Here is a 16843-nt window from a genome sequence, read left to right on the forward strand (position 1 = left end):
GTATGGAGACCTCTATAACCTCTGATTAAGGTTTGTCCTGTGGACATAGCCCTCTTTAACCTCTTATTGAAGCTGGTCCTGAGGAGAAAGGCCATTATGACCTGTGCCTGAGGCTTGGCCTGTGGATGGAGCCCTCTATGACCTCTGATTGTTGCGGAGACCGTGGGAGGAGCCCTCCATGACCTGAGGCTGGGCCTGTGGTTGGAGCCCCTCATGACCACTGACTGAGGCTGTACTTGTGGATGGAGCCCACTATGAACCCTGACTGCGTCTGTACCTGTGTATAGAGCCCTGTATGACCTCTGCCTGAGGCCGGACCTGTGGACGGAACCCTCCATGACCTCTCCCTGAGGCCTGGCCTGTGGTTGGAGCCCTCTATAACCTCTGACTGAGGCTGAGTCTGTGGACAGAGCCCTCTATGACCTCTGCTTAAGGCTGGAAATGTGGATGGAGCCCTCCATAACATCGGATGGAAGCTGGACTTGTGGACGGAGCCTTATATGACTTCTGCCTGAGGCTGGGACTGTGAATGGAGCCCTCCATGACCTATATCTGAGGCTGAGCCTATGGATGGAGCCCCCATTGACCTCTGACTGAGGATGAACCGGTGGATGCATCCGCTTATGACCTCTGACTGAGGCTGGGCCTGTGGATGGAGCCCTCCATGACCTCTGACCTCTGACTAAGGCTTGGCTTGTAGACATAGCCCTCTATACCCTCTGATTGAGGCTGGTCCTATGGACATAGCCCTCTATAACCGCTGACTGAGGCTGGTATCTTGGATGGAGCCCTCTACGACCACTGACTGAGGCTGGGCCAATGGATGGATCCCTCCATGTCCTTTAACTGTGGCTGGGCCTGTGGATAGAGCCCTCTATGACCTCTGACTGACGCTGGGCATGTGGACGGAGCATTCTATGACCTCTGACTGAGGCTGGGCTTGTCAATGCAGCCCTCTATAACCTCTGACTGAGGCTGGGCCTGTTATCGGAGCCATCCATGGCCACAGCCTGAAGCTGGGCTTGTGGACGGAGCTCTCCATGATCTGTGCCTCAGGCCGGGCCTGTGGATGGATCCCTCCATTACCACTGACTGAGGGTGATCCTGTGTATAGAGCCCTCTATAACCTCTGATTGAAGCTGGTCCTGAGGAGAAAGGCCATTATGACCTGTGCCTGAGGCTTGGCCTGTGGATGGAGCCCTCTATGACAACTGACTGAGGCCAGAACAGTGGGTGGAACCCTCCATGACCTCTATCTTAGGCTGGGCCTGTGGATGGAACCCCTCATGACCTCTGACTGAGGCTGTACTTGTGGATGGAGCCCTCTATGAAACCTGACTGAGTCTCTACCTATGGATGGAGCCCTCTATGACCTCTGACTGAGGCTGGCCTGTGGTTGGGGTCCTCCATGACCTCTGAATGAGGCTAGGACTAAGTACTGAGCCCTCCATGACCTCTCCCTGAGGCTGGGCCTGTGGATGGAGCCCTCCATAACCTCTGCCTGACTATAGGCCTGCGGATGGAACCCTCTATGAATTCAGACTGAGGCTGGACCTATTGATGGAGCCCTCTATGACCTATGATGGAAGCTGGGCCGGAGGACGGAGCTCTCCATGACCACTGTCTGAGGCTGGGCCTGTGTATGGAGACCTCCATGTCCTCTGACTGAGGCTGGGCTTGTGGATGGAGCCCTCCATGACCTCTTACTTAGGCTGGGCCTGTGGATGCAGCCCTCTATGACCTGTGACTGAGGCCGGGCAAGTGGTTGGAGCCCTCTATGACCGCTATCTGAGGCTGAGGCTGTGGATGGAGCCCCTATTGACCTCTGACTGAGGCTCTTCCTGTCTATGGAGCCCTCTGTGACCTCTGACTGAGCCTGGGCCAGTGGACGGAGCTCTCCATGACCTCTATAAGAGGATGGGCCTGTGGACGGAGCCCTCCATGACCTCTATCTGAGGCCTGGCCTGTGGTTGGAGCCCTCTATGACCTCTGACTATGGCTGGGGCTGTGGACAGAGACCTCTATGACCGCTGCCTGGGGCAGGGAATATGGATGGAGCCCTCCATGACCTCGGATTCAGATTGGGCCTGTGGATGGAGCCCTCTATGACTTTTGCCTGAGACTGGGCCTGTGGATGAATCCCTCCATGACCTCTTACTAAGGGTGTGGCTGTGTATAGAGCCCTCTATAACCTCTGCCTGAGGTTGGGCCTGTGGATGGAGCCCTCTATGACTTCTGACTGAGGCTGGGCCAGTGGTTGGAGCCCTTTATGACTTCTGTCTGAGGCTGGGCCTGTGGATGCAGCCCCTATTGACCTCTGACTGTGGCTGTACCTGTGGATGGAGCCCTCTATGACCATTTACTTAGGCCTAGCCTTTGGGTGGAGACCTCTATCACCTCTTCATGATGCCTGGCCTGTGGATGGAACCCTCTATGACCTCTGACTGAGGCCGGGACAGTGGTTGGAGCCCTCCATGACCTCTGACTGAGGCTAGGCTGTGAACAGAGCACTGTATTACCTCTGCATGAGTCTGGGAATGTGGATGAAGCTCTCCATGACATCAGATTGAGTCTGGGCCTGTAGACGTAGCCGTCTATGACTTCTGCCTGAGTATGAGACTGTGGATGGAGCCCTCCATGTCCTGTGACTGAGGCTGGGCCTGTGGATGAAGCCCTCCATGACCTCTTACTGAGGCTGGGTCTGTGGATGGAGCCCTCCATGTCCTCTGACTGAGGCAGGGCCTGTGGATGGAGTCCTCCATGTCCTCTGACTGAGGCTGGGCCTGTGGATGGAGTCCTCCATGACCTCTTACTGAGTCTGGGGCTGTGGATTGAGCCCTCTATGACCACTGCCTGCGGCTGGGCCTGTGGATGGAGCCCTCTAGGACCTGAAACTGAGGCCGGGCCAGTGTTTGGAGCCCTCCATGACCTTTGACTGAGGCTGGGCCAATGGATGGAGCCCTCCATGTCCTCTAACTGTTGCTGGGCCTTTGGACGAAGCCCTCTATTACCTCAGAATGAGGCTGGGCCTATTGTTGAAGCCCTCTATGACCTATGGCGGTGGCTGGACCCGAGGACGGAGCTCTCCATGACCTCTGTCTGAGGCTGGGCCTGTGTATGGAGCCATCCATGTCCTCTGACTGAGGATGGGCCTGTGGGTGGAGCCCTCTAGGACCTCTGACTGAGGCCCGGCCTGTGGATGGAGGCCTCTAGGACCTCTGACTGAGGCCCGGCCTGTGAATGGAGCCCTCTATGACCTCTGATTGAGGTTGGGACTATGGACAGAGCCCTCTATGACCTCTGATTGATGTTGGGCCTGTGGACAGAGCCCATATGACCTCTGCCTGAAGCAAGGCCTGTGGTCGGAGCCCTCAATGACCTCTTACTGAGGTGGGGCCTGTGGACAGAGTCCTCTATGACTTCTCCCTGAGGTTGGGACTGTGAATTGAGCCCTCCAGACATCTGATTGCACCTGGGCCTTTGGACGGAGTCCTCTATGACTTCTGACTGAGGCTGGGCACGTGGAGGGAGCCCTCAATGACCTCTGACTGAGGCTGGGCTAAGGATGGAGCCTTCTATGACGTCTGAGTGAGGCTGGGCTCTTGGATGGAGCCCTCTATGACCACTGACTGAGGCAGGGCCTGTGGACAGAGCCCTCCATGACCTCTGCTTGAGGCTGGGCTTGTGGATAGAGCCCTCTATGACCACTGACTGAGGCTGGGCCTTTGGATGGAGCCCTCCATGTCCCCTAACTGTGGCTGGGCCTGTGGATGGAGCCCTCTATGACCTCTGACTGTCACTGGGCATGATGACGGAGCCCTCAATGTCCTCTGACTGAGGCTTGTCCTATGGTTGGAACCCTCCATGACCTCTGACTGCAGCTGGGCCTGTTGACGGAGCCCTCCATGACCTCTGCCTAAGGCTGGGTATGTGGATGGACCCCTCTATGACCTCTGACTGAGGCTGGGCCTGTGGATGGAGCCCTCCATGTCCTCTGACTGAGACTGGGCCTGTGGATGGAGCCCTCCATGACCTCTTACTAAGGCTGGGGCTGTGGATAGAGCCCTCTATGACCTCTGACTGAGGCGGGGCCTGTGGATGGAGCCCTCTATGACCTCTGACTGAGGCCGGGCCAGTGGTTGGAGCCCTCCTTGACCTTTGTCTGACGGTGGGCCTAAGGGTGGAGCCCCTATTGACCTCTGACTGTGGCATTACCTGTGGATTGAGCCCTCTATGACCACTGACTGAGACTGGGCTTGTGGTTGAAGACCTCCATGACCTGTGCCTGAGGCCGCGCCGTTGAATTGATCCCTCCATTACCACTGACTGAGTGAGGGCCTGTGTATGGCACCCTCCATGTCCTCTGACTGAGGCTGGGCTAGGGGATGGAGCCCTCCATGACCTCTTACATAGACTGGGACTGTGCATGCAGCCTTCCATAACCTCTAGCTGAAGTTGGGCCTGTGGACGGAGCCCTCCATGACCTCTGCTTGAGGCTGGACCTGTGGTTGGAGCCCTCTATGACATCTGACTGAGGCTAGGCCTGTGGACAGTGCCCGCTATGACCTCTGACTGAGGCTGGATCTGTGTACTGAGCCCACCATGACCTCTGACTGAGGCCCGGCCTGTGGATGGAGCCCTCCATAACCTCTGTCTGAGTATAGTCCTGTGGATGGAGACCTCTATGACCTCTTACTGAGGGTAGACCTGTGGACGGAGCCCTTTGTGACTTTTGCCTGAGACTGGGACTGTGGATGGAGCTCTCCATGTCCTCTGGCTGAGGCTGGGCCTGTGGATGGAGCCCTCCATGTCCTCTGACTGAGGCAGGGCCTGTGGATGGAGTCCTCCATGTCCTCTGACTGAGGCTGGGCCTGTGGATGGAGCCCTCAGTGACCTCTTACTGAGGCTGTGACTGTGGATTGAGCCCTCTATGACCTCTGCCTGAGGCTGGGCCTATGGATGGAGCCCTCCATAACCTCTGTCTGAGTATAGTCCTGTGGATGGAGACCTCTATGACCTCTTACTGAGGGTAGACCTGTGGACGGAGCCCTCTGTGACTTTTGCCTGAGACTGGGACTGTGGATGGAGCTCTCCATGTCCTCTGGCTGAGGCTGGGCCTGTGGATGGAGCCCTCCATGTCCTCTGACTGAGGCAGGGCCTGTGGATGGAGTCCTCCATGTCCTCTGACTGAGGCTGGGCCTGTGGATGGAGCCCTCCATGACCTCTTACTGAGGCTGGGGCTGTGGATTGAGCCCTCTATGACCTCTGCCTAAGGCCGGGCCAGTGTTTGGATCCCTCCATGACCTCTATCTGAGGCTGAGCCTGTGGATGGAGCCCCTATTGACCTCTGACTGAGGACGTACTGGTGGATGTATCCGTCTATAACCTCTTACGGAGGCTGGGCCTGTGGTTGGAGGCCTCCATGACCTCTGACTGAGGCTGGGCCTATGGATGGAGCCCTCCATGTCCTCTAACTGTCTTTGGACGGAGCCCTCTATGACCTCAGACTGAGGCTGGACCTATTGATGGAGCCCTCTATGACCTATGGCGGTGGCTGGGCCTGAGACGGAGCTCTCCATGACCTCTGTCTGAGGCTGGGCCTGTGGATGGAGCCATCCATGTCCTCTGACTGAGGCTGGGCCTGTGGATGGAGCCCTCTAGGACCTCTGACTGAGGCCCGGCCTATGGATGGAGCCCTCTAGGACCTCTGACTGAGGTTGGGACTGTGGACAGAGCCCTCTATGACCTCTGATTGAGACTGGGCCTGAGGACAGGGCACTCTATGTCCTCTGATTTGAGGTTGGGCCTGTGGACAGAGCCCATTATGTCCTCTGCCTGAAGCCAGGCCTGTGGTCGGAGCCCTCAGAGACCTCTTACTGAAGTGGGGCCTGTGGACAGAGCCCTCTATGACTTCTGCCTGAGGATGGGACTGTGAATCTAGCCCTCCAGACATCTGATTGCAGCTGGGCCTTTGGACGGAGTCCTCTATGACCTCTGACTGAGGCTGGGCATGTGGATGGAGCCCTCTATGAACTCTGACTGAGGCTGGGCATGTGGATGGAGCCTTCTATGATTACTGACTGAGGCCGGGCCAGTGATTGGAGCCCTCTATGACCTCTGTCTTAGTCTGGGACTATGGATGGAGCCCCTATTGACCTCTGACTATGGCTCTACCTGTGGATTGAGCCCTCTATGTCCTCTGAATGAGGTGGGGCTTGTGCACGGAGCCCTCCATGACCTGTGCCTGAAGCTTGGCATGTTGATGGATCCCTCCATTACCACTGACTGAGGGTGGACCTGTGTATGGAGCCCTCCATGTCCTCTGACTGAGGCTGGGCCTGTGGATGTAGCCCTCTATGACCTCTGCCTGAGCCTGGGCATGCGGATGGAGCCCTCTATCACCTGTGAATGAGGCCAGGCCAGTGGTTAGAGACCTCCATGACCTCTGTCTGTGGCTGGTCCTGTGGATGGAGACCCTATTGACCTGTGACTGAGGCTGTTCCTGTGTATGGAGACCTCTATGACCTCTAGCTGAGGCTGGGCCTGTAGACGGAGCCCTTCATGACCTTATCCTGAGGCTGGGCCTGTGAACGGAATCCTCCCTGACTTCTACCTGAGGCCTGGACTGTGGTTAAAGCCCTCTATGACATCTAACTGAGGCTGGGCCTGTGGACAGAGCCCTCTATGACCTCTGCCTGAGGCTGGAAATGTGGATGGAGCCCTCCATGACATCGGATTGAAGCTGGACCTTTGGACGGAGCCCTATATGACTTCTGCCTGAGGCTGGGCCTGTGGATGGAGCCCTCAATGACCGCTGCCTGAGGCTGGGCCTATGAATGTAGCCTCTAGGACCTCTGCCTGAGGCTGGGCCTGTGGATGCAGCCCTCTATGACCTGTGACTGAGGCCGGGCCAGTGTTTCAGATAGAGGTCATGGAGGGCTCCAAACACTGACCCGGCCTCAGTCACAGGTAATAGAGGGCTGCATCCACAGGCCCAGCCTCAGGCAGAGGTCATAAAAGGCTCCATCCATAGGCCAAACCTCAGGGAGGGGTCATAATTGCCTTTTTCCACAGGACCAGCCTTAATCAGCAGTTATAGAGGGCTATGGCCACAGGACCAGCCTCAATCAGAGGGTATAGAGGGCTATGGCCACAAGCCAAGCCTTAGTCAGAGGTCATAGAGGGTTCCATCCACAGGCCCAGCTTCAGTCAGAGGTCATGGAGGACTCCAACCACAGGCCCAGCCTCAGTCAGAGGTCATAGACGGATCCATGCACCGGTACGTCCTCAGTCAGAGGGCAATAGGGGATCCATCCACAGGCTCAGCCTCAGATAGAGGCCATGGAGGGCTACAAAACTGGCCCAGCCTCAGTCACAGGTCATGGAGGGCTCCATCCACAGTCCCAGCCTCAGGCAGAAGTCATATAAGGCTCCGTCCACAGGTGCAGCTTCAATCCAATGTTATGGAGGGCTCCATCCACATTTCCAGCCTCAGGCAGAGGTCATAGAGGGCTCTGTCCACAGGCCCAGCCTCAGTCAGATGTCATAGAGGGCTCCAACCACACGCCAGGCCTCAGGGAGAGGTCATGGAGGGTTCCGTCCACAGGCCCAGCCTCAGGCAGAGGTCATAGAGGGCTTCATACACAGGTACAGACTCAGTCAGGGTTCATAGTGGGCTCCATCCACAAGTACAGCCTCATTAAGTGGTCATGAGGGGCTCCATCCCAAGGCCCAGCCTCAGATAGAGGTCATGGAGGGCTCCACCCACTGTCTCGGCAACAGTGAGAGGTCATAGAGGGCTCCATCCACAGGCCAAGCCTCAGACACACGTCATAATGGCCTTTCTCCTCAGGACCACCTTCAATCAGAGGTTATAGAGGGCTATGTCCACAGGACCAACCTCAATCAGAAGTCATAGAGGGCTCCATACACAGGATCACCCTCAGTCAGTGGTAATGGAGGGATCCATCCACAGGCCCGGCCTGAGGCACAGATCATGGTGGGCTCCGTCCACAAGCACACCTTCAGGCAGTGGCCATGGATGGCTCCAACAACAGGCCCAGCCTCAGGCAGAGGTCATAGAGGGCTCCATTGACAAGCCCAGCCTCAGTCAGAGGTCATAGAATGCTCCGTCCACATGCCCAGCGTCAGTAAGAGGTCATTAGGGGGCTCCATCCACAGGCCCAGCCACAGTTAGAGGACATGGAGGGATCCATCCATTGGCCCAGCCTCAGTCAGTGATCATAGAGGGCTCCATCCACAGGCCCAGCCTCAGATAGAGGTCATGGAGGTCTACACCCACAGTCCTTGCATAGGTCAGAGGTCATAGAGGACTCCATCCACAGGCCAGGCATCAGGCAGAGGGCATGGAGGTCTCCAAACACTGGCCCGGACTCAGTCACAGGTCATAGAGGGCTCCATCCACAGGCCAAGCCTCAGGCAGAGGTCCTAGAGGGCTCCATCCACAGGCTAAGCCTCAGGCACAGGTCATAATGGCCTTTCTCCTCAGAACCAGCTTCAATCAGAGGTTATAGCAGGCTATGTCCACAGGACCAACCTCAATCAGAGGTTATAGAGGGCTCCATACATAGGACCACCCTCAGTCAGTGGTAATGGAGGGATCCATCCACAGTCGCGGCCTGAGGCACAGATCATCGAGGGCTCCATCCACAAGCCCAGCTTCAGGCAGTGGCCATGGAAGGCTCCGTCAACAGGCCCAGCCTCAGTCAGAGGTCATAGAGGGCTCCATTGAGCAGACCAGCCCCAGTCAGAGGTCATAGAATGCTCCGTCCACAGGCCCCAAAGCAGTCCGAATTCATGGAGGGTTCCAACCATAGGACCAGCCTCAGTCAGAGGACATTGAGGGCTCCGTCCACATGCCCAGCGTCAGTCAGAGGTGATAGAGGGCTCTATCCACAGGCCCAGTCACAGTTAGAGGACACGGAGGGCTCCAACCATTGGCCCAGCCTCAGTCAGTGGTAATAGAGGGCTCCATCCAAGAGCCCAGCCTCAGTCAGAGGTCATAGAATGCTCCGTCTACATGCCCAGCGTCAGTCAGAGGTCATAAAGGGCTCCATCCACAGGCCCAGCTTCTCATAGAGGTCATGGAGGTCTCCACCCACAGTCCTTGCCTCAGTCAGAGGTCATAGAGGACTCCATCCACAGGCCAGGCATCAGGCAGAGGGCATAAAGGGCTCCATCCACAGGCCAAGCCTCAGGGCAGGGTCATAATGGCCTTTGTCCACAGGATCAGCCTTAATCAGCGGTTATAGACGGCTATGTCCACAGGACCAGCCTCAATCATAGGGTCTAGAGGGTTATGTCCACAAGCCAATCCTTAGTCAGAGGTCATAGAGGGTTCCATCCACAGGCCCAACTTCATTCAGAGGTCATGGAGGGCTCCACCAAAGGCCTAGCCTTAGTCAGAGGTCATAGACGGATCCATCCACCGGTACATCCTGAGTCAGAGGTCAATAGGGGCTCCATCCACAGGCTCAGCCTCAGATATAGGTCATGGAGGGCTCCAAACACTGTCCCGGCCTCAGTCACAGGTCCTAGAGGGCTCCATCCACAGGCCCAACCTCAGGCAGATGTCATAGAGGGCTCCATCCACAGCCCCAGCCTCAGTAGAGGTCATGGAGGGCTCCATCCACAGGCCCTACCTCAGTCAGAGGACATGGAGGGCTCCATCCACAGGCCCTGACTCAGTCAGAAGACATGGAGGGCTCCTTCAACAGTCCCAGTCTCAGGAAAATGTCATAGAGGGCTCGGTCCACAGGCCCAGCCTGAATCCGATGTCATGGAGGGCTCCATCCATATTCCCAGCCTCAGGCAGTGGTCATAGAGGGCTCTGTCCACAGCCCCATCCATAGTCAGAGGTCATAGAGGGCTCCAACCACAGGCACATCCTCAGATAGAGGTCATGGAGAGCTACATCCACAGGCCCAGGCTCAGTCAGAGGTCATAGAGGGCTCCATACACAGTAAGAGCCTCAGTCAGAGGTCAATAGGGGCTCCATCCACAGGCTCAGCCTCAGATAGAGGTTGTGGAGGGCTCCAACCACTGGCCCGGCCACAGTCACAGGACATAGAGGGCTCCATCCACAGGCCGGGCCTCAGTCAGAGGTCCTAGAGTGCTCCATCCACAGGCTCAGCCTCAGGCAGAGGTCATAGAGGGCTGCATCCACAGGCCCAGCCTCAGTCAGAGGACAAGGAGTGCTCCATACACAGGCCCAGCCTCAGACAGAGGTCATGGAGAGCTCAGTCCTCCGGCCCAGCCTCCGTCATAGGTCATAGAGGGCTCCATCGATAGGTCCAGCCTCAGTCCGAGGTCATAGAGGGCTCCATCCACAGGCCCAGCCTCTGGCAGAGGTCATGGAGGGCTCAGTACATAGTCCTAGCCTCACTCAGAGGTCATGGAGGACCTCAACCACAGACCAGCCTCAGTCAGAGGTCATAGAGGGCTCCATCCACAGACCAAGCCTCAGGCACAGGTCATAATGGCCTTTCTCCTCAGGACCAGCTTCAATCAGAGGTTATAGCGGGCTATGTCCACAGGACCAACCTCAATCAGAGGTTATAGAGGGCTCTATACACAGGACCACCCTCAGTCAGTGGTAATGGAGGGATCCATCCACAGTCGCGGCCTGAGGCACAGATCATGGAGGGCTCCGTCCACAAGCCCAGCTTCAGGCTGTGGCCATGGAAGGCTCCGTCAACAGGCCCAGTCTCAATCAGAGGTCACAGAAGGCTCTATTGACAAGCCCAGCCTAAGTCAGAGGTCATGGAGGGCTCCGTCCAGAGCCCAGCTTCAGGCAATGACCATGGATGGCTCTGTCAACAGGCCCAGCCTCAGACAGAGGTCATAGAAGGCTCCGTCCACAGGAACAGCTTCTGTCACAGGTCATGGATGGTTCCAACCACAGCCCCAGCCTCAGTAAGAGGTCATGGAGGGCTCCATTCAGAGGCCTGGCCTCAGGCAGACATCATGGAGGGCTCAGTCCACAGGCCCAGCCTCACTCAGAGGTCATGGCGGGCTCCATCCACATGCCCAGCCTCAGTCAGAGGTCATAGAGGGCTTCATACACAGTCACACCCTCAGTCAGTGGTAATGGAGAAATCCATCCACAGGCGCAGCCACATGAACAGGTCATGGAGGGCTCCGTCCACAAGCCTAGCCTCAGTCAGAGGTCATGGAGAGCTCCGTCCACAGGCCCAGCCTCAGGCAGAGGCCATAATAGGCTCTGTCCACAGGCCCACCTGCAGTCAGTGGTCATGAAGGGTTCCACCATAGGACCAACCTCAATCAGAGAACATTGAGGGCCTCGTCCACATGCCCAGCGTGAGTCAGAGGTCATAGAGGGCTCCATCCACAGTCCCAGCCACAGTCAGAGGACATGGAGGGCTCCATCCACAGGCCCAACCTCAGGCATAGGTCATAGAAGGCTCCGTCCACAGGCCCAGCTTCAGTCACAGATCATGGATGGTTCCAACCACAGGACCAGCCTCAGTCAGAGGTCATTGAGGGCTCCGTCCACATGCCCAGCGTCAATGAGAGGTCATACAGGGCTCCATCCACAGGCCCAGCCTCAGTCAGAGGTCATGGAGGGTTCCGACGACAGGACCGGCCTCAATCAGAGGATATAAAGGGCTCCATCTATGGGCCCAGCTTCAGTCAGACGTCATGGAGGGCTCCAACCTCAGGACCAGCCTCAGTCAGAGGACATGGAGGGCTCCATCCAAAGGTCCAGCTTCAATCAGATGTCATGTAGGGCTCGATTCACAGTCCTATCCGCAGGCAGAGGTCATAGAGGGCTTTGTCCACAGGCCCAGCCTCAGGAAGAGGTCATTGAGGGCTCTGACCACAGGCCCGGCTTCCGGCAGAGGCCACAATGGGCTCCGTCCACAAGCCCACCTTCAGGCAGTGGCCATGGATGGCTCCAACAACACGCCCAGCCACAGTCAGATGTAATAGAGGGCTCCATCAACAGGCCCAGCCTCAGTCAGAGAACATGAAGGGCACCATCCACAGGGCCACCCACAGGCAGAGGTCATGGAGAGCTCCGTCCACAGGCCCAGCCTCAGTAAGAGGTCATGGAGGGCTCCATTCACAGGCCCAGCCTCAAGCAAAGGTCATGGAGGACTCTGTCCACAGTACCAGCCTCAGTCAGAGGTCATAGACGGCTCCATTCAAAGGACCAGCCTCAGTCACAGGGCAATAGGGACTCCATCCACAGGCCCAGCCTCTGACAGAGGTCATGGGGGGCTCCAACCATTGGCCCGGCTTTAGTCAGAGGTCATGGAAGGCTCCAGGCACTGTCCCGGCATCAGTCAGAGGTCATGGAGGGGTCCATCCACAGGACTGGCCTCAGGCAGAGGTCAAAGAGCATTCCAACCACAGGCCCATCCTCAGTCAGAGGTCATGGAGGCCTCCATCTACAGGCGCGGCCTAAGGCAGTGGTCATGGATGGTTCCGTCCAGAGGATAGGCCTCAGTCAGAGGTCATAGAGGGCTCCAACCACAGATCCGGCCTCATGAAGAGGTCATGGAGGGCTCCATCCACAGTCCAAGCCTTAGGCAGAGGTCATAGAGGGCTCCTTCCAAACACCCAGCCACAGTCAGATGTCATAGAGGGCTCCATCTACAGGCCAGGAATCAGGCATAGCACATAGAGGGCTCCATCTACAGGCCCAGCCTCAGTCACAGGACCTGAAGGGCTCCATTCACAGGGCCAGCCATAGGCAGAGGTCATGGAGAGCTCTGTCCACAGGCCCAGCATCAATCAGATGTTATAGAGGGCTATGTCCAAAGGCCAAGATTAGAGCTCATAGAGGGCTCCATCCAGAGGACCAGCATCAGTCAGAGGATTTAGAGGGGTCCTTCCACAGGCCCAGCCTCAGTCCGAGGACATGGAGGGCTCCATCCACAGTCCTAGCCTCAGGCAGAAGTCATAGAGGACTCCGTCCACAGGCCTAGCTTCAATCTGATGTCATGGAGGGCTCCATCCACATTTCCAGCCTCAGGCAGAGGTCATAGAGGGCTCCATCCGCAGGCCCAGCGTCAGTCATAGGTAATAATGGGCTTTGTCCACAGGCCCAGCATCAATCAGAGGTTATAGAGGGCTTTGTTGACAGGGCCAGCCTCAATCAGCGGGTATAGAGGGCTATGTCCACAAGCCAAGCCTTAGTTAGAGGCCATAGCGGGCTCCCTCCACAGGCCCGGCCTCAGGCAGAAATCATGGAGGGCTCCGTCCACAGGCCCAGCCTCAGTCTGAGGTCATAGAGGGCTCCATCCACAGGCCCAGCCTCAATCCGATGTAATACAGAGGTCATGGGGGTCTCCAACAACTGGCCCTGCCTCAGTCACAGGTCATAGAGGTCTCCATTCATAGGACAAGCATTAGTCAGAGGTCATAGAGGGTTCCATCCACAGGCCCAGCTTCAGTCAGAGGTCATTGAGGGCTCCATCCACAGCCCTAGCCTCAGTAAGAGGTCATGGATGGCTCCATCCACAGGCCCAGCCTCAGGTCGAGGTCATGGACGGCTCCGTCCACAGGCCCAACCTCAATCAGAGGACATAGAGTGCCCTGTCCACAGGCCCAGTCTCAATCAGAGGTCATAGAGGGCACTGTCCACAGTTCCAGCCTCAATCAGAGGTCATAGAGGGCTCCAGCCACAGGCCAAGACTTAGTCAGAGGTCATAGAGGGCTCCGTCCACAGGCCAGGTCTCAGGCAGTGGTCACAGAGGTCTCCATCCACAGGCCCAGTCTGAGGCAGAGGGCATAGAGGGCTCCATCCACAAGCCAGCCTCAGTCAGAGTTTATGAGGGGCTCCATCCACAGGCCCAGCCTTAGATAGAGGTCATGGAGGGCTCCACCCACTGTCCTGGCCTCAGTCAGAGGTCATAGAAGGCTCCATCCACAGGCCAGGCATCAGGCAGGGGTCATAATGGCCTTTGTTCACAGGACCAGCCTCAATCAGCGGTTATAGAGGGCTATGTCCACAAGCCAAGCCTTAGACAGAGGTCATAGAGGGTTCCATACACAGGCCCAGCCTCAGGCAGAGGTCATGGAGGGCTCCATCCAAAAGTCCAGCCTCAGTCAGACGTCACAGAAGGCTCCGTCCACAGGCCCATCTTCAGTCAGAGGTCATGGAGGTTTCCAACAACAGGCCCAGCCTCAGTCAGAGGTCATGCAGGGCTCCAACTACAGGTCCCGCTTCAGGCAGAGGTCATGAAGGGCTCCGGGCTTGGCGGCACAATGCAAGCCCCGATCACAGATCACGGACCAGGGCGGGTGGCGTGGGTTAGCGCCCTTAGCCCCCTGACAGGGACATGATCGCGGACTCCTTAGCGCCTGCAGCCGCCTGACCAAGTCCCCGATAGTGCTTGGCCGAGGCACACTGCAAGCCTTAATCACGGATGAAGGACCAGTGCTGGAGGCAAGGGTTAGCGCACACCAGCGCCTGATGAGGCTAAGATCGCGGACTCCTTAGCGCCTCCAGGAGCCTGACCAAGCCCTGGATCGGGCTTAGTGGCGGCACACTGCAAGCCCCGATCATGGATCACGGACCAGGGCAGGCGGCATGGGTTAGCGCCCGAAGCTGCCTGACCAGTCCCCCATCGCGGACTGGTTAGCGCCTGCAGCTTGGTTCTCCAGTTTTTGGTAACAGTACCGGCTCCTTCCTGGGCCCTCAGACTGAAGCAGGGCCTTGCTTCTTCCCTCATCAGAGGCACAGGTGCAGGTGCTCGGCTCCTTTGGGACCACGGTCCCTTCACCAGGGACATATTTCATCGCCCGTTTAGAAAGCTCACCTTCCTCGGGTGCTACTGTTGTGGGTGTTAGATTTCCGGGTTAGTGAACTGATAGATCCTCCCTTCCCCCAACTGATGGATGGAGAATGTCCTAAACTCCACCTGCAGCCCAAACACTCCTGAGCACCTAACCAGGCACCTTATATGGACTGTACATTGAACCACCAATCAGCACCTGCCAAATACCCTAACCCCCGAATCCTAAGTCCCTAATCATGTGCCTTACATGAAACCACCAATCAGCATGTGCCAAGTACCCTAAGCCCCATCCCTTCCCTTTCCTCCCCTCAAAAGGCGCCTTCACCTCTGCACACGTACTGTCTTCCTTTGGGAGGCAGCCCAGCAGGGGCCTTCTCCTCTAATAAAGCCTGTGTCCGGGTCTCCAGCCCTCTGTCTCATCTTTCATGAACAAAGAGACGAGGGCTGGGCGCCCCCTGATTCAGCTGAGACGCTTCAACCACCCATGTTGCTCCCACGCATGGCTTCTGCCTTTGGTTCTCTCCCGCAGCGCCCTGAGACGACAGAAAAAGCCATCCTGTTCCAGAAAATTCAGAGGCAAATGGAGGCCCGAGGGGCCCCGCCCAGGACTCTGACCATGAAGCCAGGGAGCAGATCCGGTATTTACATGAAGAATTTCCAGAGGCCTGGTCAGTTCCCAGATTGGCTGAAGGCTTGGATGTTACCTCCGATGTGATCAGAAGGTTTTAAAAAGCAAGTTTGTGCCCACATTGGAGAAGAAACTGAAGCAGGATCAAAAGGTCCTTCAGAAAGCTGGGCTTGCCCACTCGCTCCGCCAGCTTCCAGGCCCTGGGGATGCCTGGGAGCTGCTTTCTGCAGGCCGCCCTGTGTCTGGAGCTGAAGCCTCATCCCAAGGCCACGGTCACAGCACAGCTTTGAGGGTGACAGAACCGAATACTCACAGTACAAACACCCTGAGGAGACAGGAGGGAAGGAATAAAGGAGCCCAGAGCCTGGAGAAGGAAAGCTTTGTGCCTGTTGCTGCAGCCCAAGGTCAGCACAGAGAGCTGCAGAAGTACTCCACTAGTGGTTGTGAGGGCACCAGAGGCTGTGACAGCGATGGACTGCCAAGTGCGAAGGAGCTGGCAGCATTGAAGGCAAGAGAACTGGGTGAGCAGAACTTCAGCAGCAAGGTAGCACAGAGGGGGTGAGAGTTCTTTGACGACAATGGGAACTTCCTGTACAGAATTTGAACTGGAGCCTGGCTGGTGGAGGTGTCATGTAAAATACAGCTGAGCGAGCATATTGGAGCTGCCTGAATTTCTGTGTGTGAATGGTCCACCTTGGAAATGATGAGCCTGAAAATGGAAGGAGCCGCTTGGATTTCAATCTGACAAGGGACAGTGAACTTCACAGGGCAGATGTATATGCGGGCAGCTTGAATAACAGGCTGGGTGCAGTCTAGCTCCTGGAGCATAGCTCCTGGTCTGACCATGTGGATATTCAGTACTCACCCTTCTTGCTTAGGCTTTCTCTGTGAAAACCAGCCTGTGTCACATATGTTAGGAGTTTGTTGTCTTTACAATATGTGTATGGGAGGAATTGAATAGTGTTCTTTCTGACATCGTTTACTTCTTGATTAATAAACACTAACAGATCTGGAGCTGCTTAGTCAATTGGTTGTATTCATTTTGTGCAAAGTAAAGTGAAATGCAGCAAAAAAATAAGTATATACATATATTCATAGTCCATGGACATAGACAATATTGTGCTGAGTGCCTAGAAATGGTGGTGGGAGGGTAGAGGGAGGCAAAGGGGGCTGAGGATGGGGGAAATTGGGGCTATTTGTAATAGAGCCAACAATAAAAAAGATCATTTGCCCACATGGCATGTCTCAGTGGTTGGACATGGACCCATGAAACAAGGTATCTCTAGTTGGATTCCAAGTCAGGGCACTTGCCTAGGTTGGGGAGCTCCATCCCTGTAGGGGGCATGCAGGAGAGAGCTGATCAATTATTCTCTCTCATCATTGATGTTTCTCTGTCTCCCTCTCTCTCTAAAAAATCAATAAAAAA

At 56.5% G+C, this 16843-nt stretch overlaps 2 pseudogenes across 2 annotated transcripts in view; one reads left to right on the forward strand and one right to left on the reverse strand.

Moving 5' to 3' along the window:
- The window catches only part of LOC307094820 (protein SET-like), a 671772-nt pseudogene that overhangs the window by 515917 nt on the left and 139012 nt on the right, over positions 1-16843 (reverse strand). The window lies entirely within an intron of this gene.
- LOC307095025 (neugrin-like) lies at positions 15289-16021 on the forward strand (annotated as a pseudogene). Its single transcript has one exon. The product of its transcript is annotated as a neugrin-like (transcript).

Source organism: Cnephaeus nilssonii, assembly GCF_951640355.1.
Source record: "Cnephaeus nilssonii genome assembly, chromosome: 24".
Taxonomy (NCBI): domain Eukaryota; kingdom Metazoa; phylum Chordata; class Mammalia; order Chiroptera; family Vespertilionidae; genus Cnephaeus; species Cnephaeus nilssonii.